Source organism: Pseudorasbora parva, chromosome 5 (genome assembly GCF_024679245.1).
Source record: "Pseudorasbora parva isolate DD20220531a chromosome 5, ASM2467924v1, whole genome shotgun sequence".
In the NCBI taxonomy this organism is placed as follows: Eukaryota; Metazoa; Chordata; class Actinopteri; order Cypriniformes; family Gobionidae; genus Pseudorasbora; species Pseudorasbora parva.
The window spans coordinates 41,038,728-41,053,361 of record NC_090176.1 but is presented as its reverse complement, the minus strand read 5'-3'; the positions used below and the strand labels follow the sequence as shown (position 1 = coordinate 41,053,361).

The 14,634-nt window shown below is 38.4% G+C and overlaps 1 long non-coding RNA gene across 1 annotated transcript; it reads left to right on the top strand.

Annotated features, from left to right (window-relative positions):
- The first annotated feature begins 13,161 nt into the window (after nt 1-13,161).
- LOC137076157 (uncharacterized) lies at nt 13,162-14,163 on the top strand. Its single transcript, XR_010905216.1, has 3 exons — nt 13,162-13,499; nt 13,632-13,914; nt 14,033-14,163. It is a non-coding gene; the product is annotated as an uncharacterized lncRNA (long non-coding RNA).
- Nucleotides 14,164-14,634: the final 471 nt, after the last annotated feature.

Here is a 14,634-nt window from a genome sequence, read left to right as displayed (position 1 = left end):
CAGAAAGTTGATAACTTTGACAACATTGTGCACCTCAGCATGCACTGACCCCTCTCTGTGATTTTTATGTGGCCTATCACTTCATAGATGAGGTGCTGTTGTTCCAATTTGCTTCTACTTAATTCTAATACCACTAACAGATGAACGTAGAATATTTAGTAGTGAGAAAATTTACAAATGGACTTTGCTTTTCATGGCACCATGCTTGAAATCACTGAGCTCCTGAGAGTGACCCGTTCTTTCAAAAATGTTTGTAGAAGCAGTCTGAATGCCTAGGTGCTTGATTTTACACACCTATGGCCATGGAATGAGTTAAATTATTTAAAGGGGTGTCCTAATACTTTTGGCAATATAATATATGTTTCTTCAAGTAAGAAATGTGAATTGCCTTTATTTTCATTTATTGTTATAATTTTTTTTTGACAAATACAACAAAAACAAAACAAATAACATACAATAGTCTGGTGGAGTCTCTTCTGCTTACCAAGGCTGAATATGTTTGATCAAAAATAGTAAATAGTAAAAACAGTAGTATAGTATTAAACTGTCTATTATTATATATTTTAAAAGGAAGAGATTTTAGTGAGGCTAGCAGGGAGTGGTCACCCATGTGGTTCCCTGTGTGGGTCCTAACACCCCAGTATAGTGATGGGAACACTATAACAAGCATTGTCCTTTGAATGAGACTGTGGTCATTAAAAATCCTAGGATGTCTTTTGGAAAGAGAGTAGGGGTGTAACCCCTGGCCATATTTGCCCATTGGCCTCTGTCCATCATGGCCACTAAATCATCCTAATGAACGGATTGGCTTCATCCCTCTGTCTCCTCTCCACCAATCAGCTGGTCTTTAGTAGTGGGTGTTTTGGCGCATTATGGCTGCCATCACATCATCCAGTTGGGAGCATGAAATTGTCCAAAATGTTCTGGTATGCTAAAGCACTAAGAGTTCCTTTCACTGGAACTAATGGGCCAAGCCCAACCCCTGAAAAACAATCCCACACTACAATCCCCCTCCACCAAACTTTATACTTGGCACAATGCCGATGAATGCAGCCATGGTGAGCATAAGAGACTTATTTCAAAAATGTAAAAAACAGTAAGTATTGCTAACTTTTGACAGCCAGTATAATTAGTAAGTATTGTTTTTAATGAGTAGCATAATAATGAGGGTTCATGCACTTATTCAGGCCCCTGCTTATAAAGTACAATAGGAGTAGGTGTAAGGAGTAGGCTAGTTGCTATATTTTCTGATTGCCATGTAGTGCTATATTTGGGGCAAAGTGCAGATATCTGCTGGCTTGACATAACTCTAGTCTAATGTATAGGAAGCAATTTAATTAAGAGGTTTCTTCAGCTGACCTGGCATTGAGCTGTGTTTTCTCTGCTGATGTCTAGAGCAATTACACATCAGATGTTAGGGTCATGGATAGCAAGGGAAAAAAGTATGCTAAATGAATATAATAAAATGCTAATTAGCATAATGGAGAGGATATCTATATAAATAGGTTTACCTGCTTTTAAAAGAGAGTAGATAATCCATATTTCTTGTTGTTGATGTATGTCAAATAAAATGATTCTATATTCTGGCACATGTTCATCTGTCAGTTTGTAGAAGCCAAATTAGGCAGCTGGACTGGTTGCTTAATGTGCCCTTATCCTTGAAAACCATGATCAAAACTTTTCAAGATAACCAGAATATTTTCTATGCGGCTTCACTTACATGTTAATGTAGTTTTTGTCAACCACAATGTGTTTTGTGCAGTGAGTTATTGTCTTAAAGGTGCCAGAAGCGATTTATTTGTAATAACACACAGAAAATGTCCTTACTTGACAGATATCTCTGAAATGGGTGTCCTGAGAAATCACACTTGCCTGTGTGACAACCCGAGGCTCTGTGAACAGCAAAAAACAAAGTCATGCTTTTTTAGCTAGTCAGAAAATGAACTGTGTTGGTTTCAACTTGACGTTTAGAGGGATGTTTTTGTTCAAATGAAATAATTTTATATTGTATATTACATGAACTGAAGACATATGCTGATGGCCCATAACTTTATTCACAGAGCCAATGGACACCGATATTCCTGCCGAGATGTTATTCAGCTAGATGTGTTTCTGTAGAGAAGACAGGCAGCCTGAATACCAGATGTCATCGAGTTGGCCTGAGTGTTGAGAATGACATATCAGCAGTAAAGATTTGAACTAAATTTTGCATGTGAAGCTGAAAGACCAGCAAATAACTGCACTCAAGGTGTTCTTTGGTGCAGCTGGAGGCATGGCAGGAGGAAGTTAGAAGAGAGGTGATTATGGTGCATGCAGACTTCTGAATAACCCAGCTTTGAGAACATCTAGACACAATAACTCTTTTAATATGTTCACTGCCAGTTTTGTACATTGGAAATATTAACCTCCTGCCCCCACCATTACCACAACAACAAAGAGAAAAGAAGAGAAAAGAATAGAACAAATAACTGAAAAGAGCTCAGCAGGAAAACTATTCTTGGCTAGACTTCATTTTTCCAAAATGGTTCCATGATAAATGCATTTCAGCAAAAGAAAGGCATCGATCTATGAGAAATTACCCATACAAAAGAATTAGACTTCCTTGAAAAAAAAAAATGTTCCAACTTCATCTCAGCTGTGTGAGTGCTTTTTCAATTGTCCAGAGATAAGTTGCCAAGAGCAGTAGCATAGAAATGTCATGGAACCGTGACAATACCTGCTTAGTACAAAAAGGAAGTTGAACAGCTTACTTCACAGCGACTTCAACTCCGTCCCGCTGGATGCGTTCTGGCTCGACATCCCCAAATTTCCCGCACACCGAATGTCTTGGGCAAGTGCCAGGCTACTGTTTTGTCAGTTGCTGGGAAAGGCTCCAAGACAGCAGATTTGCTGTTTGTATACTTTCTGAACTCATCATCATTCCCAGCTCTTCCATATGGAATATGAGATCACTGAAACCACCCATACAGGGAGCACAGGGGCATTTCCTCCTCCTCCTACTGTCATAGAGCATAAGAATAGCCTAGTTCAGGCCTTCAGGGATGCCATCAGCAATTTTAGATTACGAGTCAAGGCAATACATCATTACAGTTTATTGGCCATGTGAAAGTTCCATTAATTACCTGAAAGTAAATTACCGTTGTCACAGGCAACTGGACTTTGTTTTCCAGGGATTTCCTGAAAATCCCATCTCCATCTGTCCAGTGTAACATGCCACAGTTAGGCATTGCTTAGGCATTTTCCATGCTTTTTTATAAATAATTAAGACGTCCATTAATTAATTCAATTCAGTCCATTTCTAGTCAATTTAATTGTATAGTGTCAAATTAATTTATCAAAAAATTACATGATTTGTATTAATTACAGTAGGGTTCAGAAATTTGGGGTCAATAGGATTTGTTTTTTACTTATGCTTACAGAGACTGCATTTATTTGACCAGAAATGCAGTAAAAAAATAAAAAATAAATAAAAAAAGCTTTAAATTTATTGTTTTCTTTTTTAATATATTTTAAAATGTAATTTATTCATGTGATGGCAAAGCTGAACTTTCAGCATCATTACTCTGCAGTCTACAGTGTCACATGATCCTTCAGAAACCATTCTAATATGATGATTTGCTGAAACATTTCTTAATATCAATATTGAAATCAAGTTGTGCTGCTTAACATGTTGTGGATACCATGATTATTTTTCAAGATTCTTTTAGAAAAAAATAAAAAGTTAAAAGGATTTATTTGAAATGGATATCTTTTGTAACAGATTTTAAAAATTCAGATAACAAGTTAAATATACACTCTATATTGACACAAGTATTGGGACACCCCTCCAAATCATTGAATTCAGGTGGTGGACATAGATGTAAAAAAATCAAGCACCTAGTCATTCAGACTGTTTCTACAAACATTTGTGAAACAACAGGTCGCTCTCAGGAGCTCACTGATTTCAAGCGTGGTATCGTGATAGGTTGCCACCTGTGCAATAAGACCATTCGGGAAAATTCCTCACTACTAAATATTCCACAGTCAACTGTTAGTGGTATTATAACAAAGTGGAAGCAATTGGGAACAACAGCCACGAAGTGATAGGCCCTGTAAAATCACAGAGCGGGGTCAGCGCATACTCAGGCGCACAATGTACAGAGTCAATACACTGTAAAAAATTATTTAGAAAATGTTTTACCTGGTTGCCTTAAAATATTGAGTTTATTGTAATCCAAGTTTTGAGTTAATACATTGGCACATTTTTGAGATTCGACAACCTTTATTAAAATATTATTAAAAGATTTTGTAAGCATATTGGGTAATTGTGTGTGTTTTATTTCTGATGACGCAGTGAAGCATGCCAAATAGTGCTATTTTCATGATTTATCAAATTTTTATGTGGTTCAGATACAATAATAATTTGAGTTTCTATTTATTAAACACATTTCCTTCATTGTATCAACTCAAATTTTAATGCCAACCAGGTTAATTGTTTTTTTAAGTTAAACCAACAAAAAAAACAATTTTTTTTTACAGTGTAGCTACAGATCGCCAAACTTTGTGCGGCCTTCAGATTAGCTCAAGAACAGTGTGTAGAGAGCTTTGTGGATTAGGTTTCCATGGGCGAACAGCTACATCCAAGTCTTACATCACCAAATGCAATGCAAAGTGTCAGATCCAGTGGTGTAAAGTTTATCTTTTGTATTATTATGCAACTTCTTAAAGCAACATGAGACTTTTACATCCCTATGGTCTTATGTCGGATTCCACACTCTTAGAAGAAAAGGTTCTACATAGAACCTCTAAAAGGTTCTATATTAAAGAGCTATATAGAAAGAGTTCTTTCTTGTCATTATATAACCTTTTTAGCATAAAAGGTTATTTGGAGTTGAGTATACTCCAAATAACCTTTTCTTCTAAGAGTGCAGGAAACCAGTAATCCATGTTTTTTCAACCTTTTAACTGTGAAAGTGTCCTAGAGTGGCAGTCAAACCCATGACTTCTCACACATGAAGTCATACTATATCGATGCACTCCCAGTTACGAGCTCTGACATCACACATGGCCTGCTATACAACAATGGCAGCCTCTACGGATGCGGTGTTTATGGAAATCGTACACAGTATTTTACAAATAACGCAAAATAAAAAGTATAACAACTTCTCTTGCCTTATGCACCATTTTTTTTCTCCTCGGTTTCCCTCAAATAAGCAATGAGTGAGCACCTTTGGCGATATAAATGATTGTAAATGATCATAAGCCCTGCATGGTCCGCCATGCTTTGTTTACATCTAGATACCGCAATTTCTTGTGTTCAGGCAGTTTGCTGTGACTTTGCCTGAAAGCCGTGGTTTGAAGTCGTAACTTATGGGCTCAAAAACCTGCCTGGAATGCAGCATTATTTCCTTAAACACAGGATGTTCACAGTGATAATCAGCACTCTGTTGGATAATGCATATCCATGAGTCTGTAAGTGAATGCTCCAGAATTTAGCAAAATTTTCTGTAAGATTTCTTTTGTACGTTTCAAAATGTGAGCTAGCTCAGAATTATGACCTTTTCAAAGATGTTGTGCCGACTGGTGATCCCAGTGAAGGGAAGCATAAGAAAAGTTTAATATTGTCCTCTAGGCTTTTTTTGTTGGAAAGTGGAACTTTGGAGACACGGGCTGACTGAGAAGGTCAAGAAAGTTGCTAAATACTACAGCTGATCAAAGGCTAATGCCTTTCCTCTTCTTTCTCCTTATTGTCACCACTGTTTAGAAGTTGGCCTTTCTTTTTGCCGGTCCACATGCATCTAGTCTTTGCTCTGTCTCCAGGAATACAGCTTTTGTAGAGAACAAGGCTCATTTGTCAAACACTGTTAGCGGCTCCCTGGCAAATGTTTTACCCTTTTATCTTTGTTCAAAAGGAGATTTGCTGTCGCACTTCCATATTTAAGCTGTCATGACGTTCCTTTTTTTGTAGCCTGCACTTTGTGAGCCAAGTTTAAACAAGAGTGGTGGCTTAGAAAAATAAGAAAGCAATTTGCTGTTCCAACAAATGGCTGAATTACGTAGATCCACACTGCAGGCGTGTATAATGCTTTGAAGTGTCAGGGAATTGACAATGCTCTCTAGAGTGTTGCCCTTTTTTCTTCTTTCCTTTTTTTTCTGTGGAGAGAGTTTGTAGCATCTCAAGTGATAATCCAGCTTCATGTTGCTGTATGAATCTGTAATGACCCAAGGTTGTTTTCTGTTAGCAGTCTGTGGTAACTGTATATATGCTATTTATTTAAAGCACTTAAACCACCGGAGACATGTTTATTGCTGTTTAAAATGACTGCCATTAAATTATTTGTCATTTGCTGTGTGGAGTTAACATTGATGTTTCAATGCAGTCTGGCAAATGGCAACATTTCACTTAGTGTTCTGAATAATACAATTAATATATTAAATTAAAAACCTATCAGCAGAATGTTATGACATTTCTTGCATTTCAGGGGCTTTTCAGTAAAGCAATACTTTATGTTATGCTTGATTTGCATAATTTTAATTTATTTTTTTGTACTAAATTGCCTAATATGGTAATTGAAAAAGCGTAATGTGTTAGAACAGAACTAAGAACCTTTTATGCCATATTCAGTCTCAATTGTGTATGTCTAAGACTTGAGGTTATGAGTTTTTTTTTTTTACAGGTACACTATATTGCCACAAGTTTTGGGACATCTTGCTTTACATGCACATGAACTTTAATGACATCCCATTCTTAATCCATAGGGTTTAATATGGATTTGGATTTCTAATATGGAAAAGCTTCAACTCTTCTGGGAAGGATTTCCACAATGTTTATGAGTGTTTTTATGGAATTTGTTTTGAGAAGACCTGGCTTGCAGTCTTTGCTCTAATTCATCCCAAAGGTGTTCTGTTGGGTTGAGGCCAGGACTCCAGTCAAGTTCCTCCACACCAAACTCGCTCATCCATGTCTTTATGGATCTTTCTGTGTTCACTGGTGTGCAGTCATGTTGGAACAGGAAGGGACCATCCCCAAACTGTTCCCACAAAGTTGGGTGCATGAAATTGTCCAAAATGTCTTGGTATGCTGAAGCACTAAAAGTTCATTTCACTAAGGGCCCAAGCCCTGAAAAACAACCCTGCACCACAATTCCAATTGGATGAAGCTGCTCAACCATGAAAACCCATTTCATGAAGCTTTCTACATTCTTGAGCTAAACTGAAGGCCACACGAAGATTGGAGATCTGTAGCTATTGACTCTGCAGAAAGTTGGCAACTTCTGTACTCTGTGCGCCTCAGCATGCGCTGACCCCACTCTGTGATTTTATGTGGCCTTATGTGGAGTTGCTGTTGTTCCCAATTGCTTCCACTTTGTTAGAATACCACTAACAGTTGACCTAACACTAAAAGGTTAAGTAGCGAGGAAATTTCACAAATGGACTTATTGCACAGGTGGCAACCTACACTGTAAAAAAATATATGTTCAATAAGTTATGACAACATATGTTTTTACATTGTTTGAACTCATCAAAATAAGTTAAGCAATGTTAAACTTGTTTTTATTAGTTATACAAGATGTAACTCATTTTTTAAAGTCAGTTTAACATAATTTAAGTTGAAATAACTTAAACATCCAAGTCGATTCTACTGCAAAAGTTCAAAATTTGCCTTTTTTTACAGTGTATCACGGTACTACGCTTGAATTAACTGAGCTCCCAAGAACGACCCATTCTTTATCAAATATTTGTAGAAGCAGTCTGAATGCCTAGGTGCTTGATGTTATACACCCATGGCCATGGAAGTGATTGGAACACCTGAATTCAATGATTTGGAGTGATGTCCCAATACTTTTGGCAATAATGTAAAAAAATCCTTATACAGTCCTCATACGAAATACTACTTGGAACATTGTCAGTTGGCCAAAATTTAGTGTGTTCAGTATTAGGATAAGGCCTTATGGAATTTTATTGAAACAGTAACACAAGCAGAGATTGATATATGCAGAATCTACCTTTGTATCCCTATTATCTGTCTTGTCTTATATTCGTTTGCAGCAAAATCACATCCATTTTTTTTTTGTCAGATGATACCAGCCATGACAGCTTCTGATACTGTGAGTGTATTTCAAATGAGTTTTCACACATTTGGGGATTATAACAGATGTCATACATGTGGGGATTATGCTGTTTGAGTCCTCACAACAAAAACAAAAGTAGAGAGATTTCTCACAACATGTTACTTCTGATCACATTAATGCTGTGGATTTAGAGAGAAAATATGAGGGTTGTCAGGCACAGTTATTTTAAAATAAATAAATATGCCCCCTGACCTGTGCATACTGTAAACTCATCTGGGGGTTTTTCTTTTTAAACTTAGCAGCCTTAAAAAAGAGATCCAACAGACTACAGTACACAATATCAACACTTGTGTTAGTTAACAGGCAAGCAGAGAGGACGCTTTGCCCTTTATTCACATTGTAGCAACAATATTGGAACTGGAACTTGAACTGTAAATAGAAAATGCAACTACAAATAATAAGATGACAACTTACAAGTTGTGATCCACAAACAATAGATTTTCCAGACAAAGTGGGAGCTGCTCTGTTTCAGGAGTAGCCTTTGTGCATAGCTTGCATTGGACTCTCTTAGTAACTGAGAGCTAGTTCTCTGTAAAAAAAAGAAAAAAAAAAGAAAAAAAAAGAAAAAAAGTGCAGCACAAAGAAAAACTTTGGGGTTATAATGTTCAGGAACAGTCTTTAAAATAAATTTGAACCAATCTACGTTCATCAACCTTAGGAAGGTGAATGACTTTTGAAAGATTATTTAAATAAGTAATATTGTGACTTCATAAAGCCTGGAAAAATTGTGTTGTAATCCAAACGAAACGTTAGTGGTAGTTCTAGAAAAGTGGATTTTGTTAAATAAATGATCTCCCTTTGGGAGTGGACTTTAAGCTTTGTAACCTTGCAGATATTTTTATGTTCAAACAGCAACATTACACATTAACTAACAGTGAAAAAGCATAATAGGACCCCTTTAAAATGAACACTCCTGATAAAGATTAATTTAACTTTGTAATGCATTTGGAACTAGGCATTATAATGTTGACCTGGTAATTTAGCAATTTATAGCTAGCATCTGGTGTCTGCTAAAGCGAACACATCAGCACTGGACCAAAGGTAATAAAGGCACAAACCACACAGAACATTTATCCACCCCCAAGGGCACCACAAATGAAGATGGTAACACACTACATCCTAAGAGAGAAATAGAAACAATGCAGTGTTCACCTGTACAGTTATTTGATTAATTAGGACCTTAAGTGTGACCTGTAGAGCGCTGACTTCTATATGTCAGCATTCCCCGCAAACGTCACCTAAAAACTACTAGAGTTATAGAAAAAAATATAACGTAAGCCATGAGTCATTGTTAACATTCATTAGGACGCACATGAATAATCAATTATAAAGCCTTAAAGGTGTCATGAACTGGCTTTTTTATTTTTTATACTGTTGTCTGAGGTCAGTTAATGACGTTTGTGTGGTTTTTACATTAAAAACATCAAAACTAAGTAATAGGCTATTTTCTACACTACAGGGTATGCAGGAATCCTGAAGTTAATTTCAAGACCTTTTTAAGACTTTTTAAAGACCTTCTCAAAATATTTTAAGACCTCATCGCACCAAGTTCTAATCGGCAACAAACCTTTAATAAACAGTTGAAGTCGAATGTAGACTTAAAATCTCTATTGTAGGCCAATTTTGTATTGTTTATATTGCATATCTGTTTCGCGACGTATGGAGGGCGACACAGTACCTAACTGCGCATTTCGCAAAATACATGACGTCACCCGTAGACAGCGCTCGCCAGGGATGGAAATGAACTTTTTTCAAAGTCTATCACTCAATGTTTTTACCAGCCACTTTTTTGTTTTTAACTGACAATGTGTAACTGCATGTGAAAATTAATACTACAAGCTCTACAATACTTAAGCAGTTTATTTAATTTCAAGTCTCAATGAAATACTGACATTTTCACGATGATTTGTGGTCTTTTATGGCTTCCGGTTTTATGGTTTTTAGTCCTAAGAATGAAACTATTCATTCTGGCATCTTTGAAGCGTGTTGACGACATACCGAGCAGAACATTGTCAGTAGGGACGCACCGAAATCAAAATTCTTGGCCGAAACCAAAAAAAGAAGAAACCAAAGCCGAAAACCAAAAAAAAAAAAATTCAAACTAAAATGTTTAACTCGACCTCACTCATGTGTACATTAAATAATAATGTTCATGCCTACTGGCCTGCAGAAAGGATTGAATAAAGTAATCAAATGTTAAATAACTGCATATTTAACTGTTTAAATGAAAGATTAATCCTTATTAAACTTACAAAAGTTATTCAATCAAGAGCAATGTTTAATGTCAAACTAAATATAAGGACATCACTCAGGCGGCAGTAAAGGCTACTGCGCCTTTAAGACCTGAGACAGGGATATGCTCGTCTTTCTCTTAAGGCATATTCAGACTATAGGTGTTTCTCAATGTCAAGGATGCTTCCTTGGAAGGACGGATCCTTCAAAGTCACTTCCTTCAGAGGCGAGGCGAGGCTCCTCTTTAGCATTCGGAGAACACGTAAATGGAACAGGCTAGCAAGTGCACGTCATTGCGTCATTACGTCAGTGAAAAGGTCCGTTGGCCATCAATAACGTTATGTGTAACGTTATTTTTATTTTTCTAATATCAATACAGGAGTAATTTGTACCGGTATTTAAACGTTAAACTTTACTTATATTTACTACGGTTATAACAAATGTTTGGTAACGTAAATAAAAGCATTGTGGCAAGCAGCGAGGTGAGGGTCCGTGGAGTGATAATGAGCGGCAGCTGACCGCCGCCACACCGGTCTCGGCTCACGGCATTGACGGGAGTATAATTGGAGGAGCATGGAAGACGAGAGAGGACTAGGCCTGGACTTTATGTTATGGTTTGTTTATGTTTTATTATGTGTGTGCTGGCAGTCGCCCGTGAGGGGGCTATTATAAAGTTGTTGAACGTTTGCCGGTTCCCGCCTCCTTCCTTCCCATCTACAAACCCCGATACAAGCATATTTGCCCCGTTCACGCTCCAAGTCCGACTCCGGGAACGTCTGATAGCAAAGCTGCGCGCATAGGATTGTGGGTGATTTGAGAACGCGAAGTGCGCGAAGGCTACTCATATGCATCCTTTCCTGTATATGACATATTTTTCGAACGAAGGACTCAGTCCTTGGTTGAATTCCGAGGATCCTCGACATTGGAACAGTCCTTCGTCGGATGTCGATGACGTGGCATCCTTAGAATTCTGGCTTCCGAGGATCCTTCCTTGACATTGAGAAACGCCTACTGTCTGCTAGGATACTCATCAAGATGGACATGTTGACATACTTCTTGTGTGAGTTTGTCCGTTTGTCCGTGCAAGACTTGAAAGAGAACTTTCGCGCTGTGAGATCAATCTTCTCTCAGCGCGCGTGAGTCTCACAGCACGTCTTCAAGTGAGTGATGACGGAGAAAACGACTGGTTATATGCGCACATACGGCAGCACTGGCATGCATTGAACAAAGTTTACAAAGAGGTGAAACAGCTCGGTAGGTGAAGAGTTTACCCGCCACAACTCAAAATCAGCCGCATTTGGCTGGTGGCGGTGCTAATTTCCATCCCTGCCGTGCGCGCGCTCCGAGCCGTTGTTTTTTAATACTTATGGGGATGAAAATAAACATATTCATAAATACTTTTTGGAGTCAAACTCTTTTGGCAAAGCTTGAACAAAATACTTTCAAAATTTAAGACTTTATAAAGACGTGATAAGACTTTTTAATACTTTATAAGGGTCTTAATTTTCCCAAAATTGATTTATCACCTTTTAAGACTTTTCAAGACCCCGCGGATACCCTGACACTAGTTTTGAGGCTCTCTCCTGAAGGCTGGGTTTGGATGGGCGTGCTGCACTGGAAACTTAGAAGTAAACACCCACGGCTAGGATTGTAGAAAATTTGCATATGTAATGAGCTTCAGCTCACCTGTCAGTACAGTTCACATGAGGGAGGGGTTGTTTTGAAAGCGGCAACCAGAAAGATTCTCTCGATCACAGGGCTTGTAAACGTCTTTATCAAACAAACACAATGTTTTATTTCTCGTCCACCCGCAATTGATTGGAATATTATTTCTGTATTACATCTAAAATCTTGTTTTCTGTATTATTCTGTAAAACAGGCCCGTCTTATTGGTGGATATAAACGCACGCACACACACACACACACACACACACACACACACACACACACACACACACACACACACACACACACACACACACACACACACACACACACACACACACACACACACACACACACACACACACACACACACACACACACACACACACACACACACACACACATGTTGGTCTATGTGGTTTACAGGGACTCTCCATAGGCGTAATGGTTTTTATACTGTACAAACCGTATTTTCTATCCCCTTACACTGCCCCTGCCCCTAAACCTACCCACCCATCATATATATATAATTTTTTTTTCTTTTTTTATATTTTACCTTTATTCCACACCACTGTCTCCACTGTCCTTTTACAGTTTTTTACAATTGTTTACACACTAAAATTAAAATTTCCACACAATTAGCAAAATTTTACTCCAATGAGCAAAACACCTCCACAGATTTGCACAACATTACACACAATGTCTGCTTCACCATTTTTGCAAAACATTACACACAGTGATTTGTAAAACTCTACACACATTTTCACACCTTAGACACAGATAAGGATTGTGAGGTTACTTCCTTGTAATTACAAAGCACCGGATTGCCAATTACCACACTAATGAACGAATTGGATAAACACATCTACCAGGTGTGGAAGCACACATTTGCTAATTTGAAAACGCAGCACTCAGGTGTGCTATAAAAGGCAGCAGGTGAGTTCACCTGTCTTCAACAAAAATGGAAGGAGTTAGAAGAAGAAGAAGAGTGAGAATGAGAGGGGGAGTTTAAAGAGGAGATGAAGGCAGTAGAGGAAGAGGAGAAGGAGGTAGAGGAAGAGGCATAGGTAGAGGAGAAGAAGGTAGAGGAAGAGGAGAAGGAGATAGAGGAAGAGGCATAGGTAGAGGAGAAGGAGGAAGAGGCATAGGTAGAGGAGAAGGAGGTAGAGGAAGACACCTAGGTAGAGGAGAAGGAGGTAGAGGAAGACACCTAGGTAGAGGAGAAGGAGGTAGAGGAAGACACCTAGGTAGAGGAGAAGGAGGTAGAGGAAGACACCTAGGTAGAGGAAGAGGTAGAGAAGGACTTGAAGAGGTGATAGAACCTGAACAAAGAAGACGAGGACCAAATTTGACTCGAGAAATCCGTGCAACACTTATTGACCATGTTATCAACCATGGACTGACACTGATGGAAGCTGGACAAAGAGTTCAACCAAATCTCAGCAGAAATACTGTTGCATCAGTAATTCGGACATTTCATCGAGAAAACAGGTAAGCTAACCACACAGTATACATTGAAACTGAAGCTTGTATAATCAATATTGTTTACTGTGACATTTGACAGTAGGCTGCATATATATATATTTATTTATTTTTATCTTTTTTTTTTTTTTTTTTACATAGGATTGAGGGTCGAGGACACCAAGGTGGAAGGGGCCCCATGTTTAGTCGTGCACAAGAGGCCGCCATTGTGAACATGGTTTTGGCCAATAATTGTATCAGGCTTCGAGAAATCCAAGCCAATATCATCAATGATGACAATATTTTCAATAACATCCAACGAGTCTCTCTGTCAACATTAGGTCGAATCCTAAAGAAAAATCATATATACATGAAGCAACTGTATCGGGTACCATTTGACAGAAATTCAGAGAGAGTGAAACATCTGCGCAATGAGTATGTGGAGGTATGCATTGTTCATCTGACTATGGTGTAGTATCATGCACTGCTCATAATGTTCTGTCACAAAAAAATACTGTGCTATAGATATTGAATAGCATCCTATTTTCTTTAATGTGTTTCAGAGAGTCTTGCAAATGGATGCTGCTGAAATTCAACATGAATTTATATATGTGGATGAGGCTGGATTTAACCTTGCAAAAACAAGAAGAAGAGGGAGAAATGTAATTGGGCACAGGGCAATCACCAATGTGCCAGGGTAGCGAGGGGGTAACATCACCCTTTGCGCTGCTATCACACAAAATGGGGTCCTCCACCACCATGCAAATCTGGGACCCTATAATGCAAATCTGATACTTGCATTTCTTGACCGATTGCATGAGATTGTCACAGCATTACACCAAGTGGACCAGATGCGGTACATTGTCGTTTGGGACAATGTCTCATTTCATCGGGCTGCTCTGGTCCAGAACTGGTTCCATGATCACCCTGATTTTGAAGTTTTATACCTTCACCCATACTCCCCCTTCCTGAATCCTATAGAAGAATTTTTTTCAGCGTGGCGGTGGAAGGTATATGACCTGCGGCCCTATGACCGTTTGCCCCTCATTCAGGCCATGGAACTGGCATGTGATCTTATTGAAGCAGCTTCAGTGCAGGGGTGGATTCGTCACACAAGACGATTCTTCCAACGGTGCCTTGCCAATGAAGACATAGCCTGTGATGT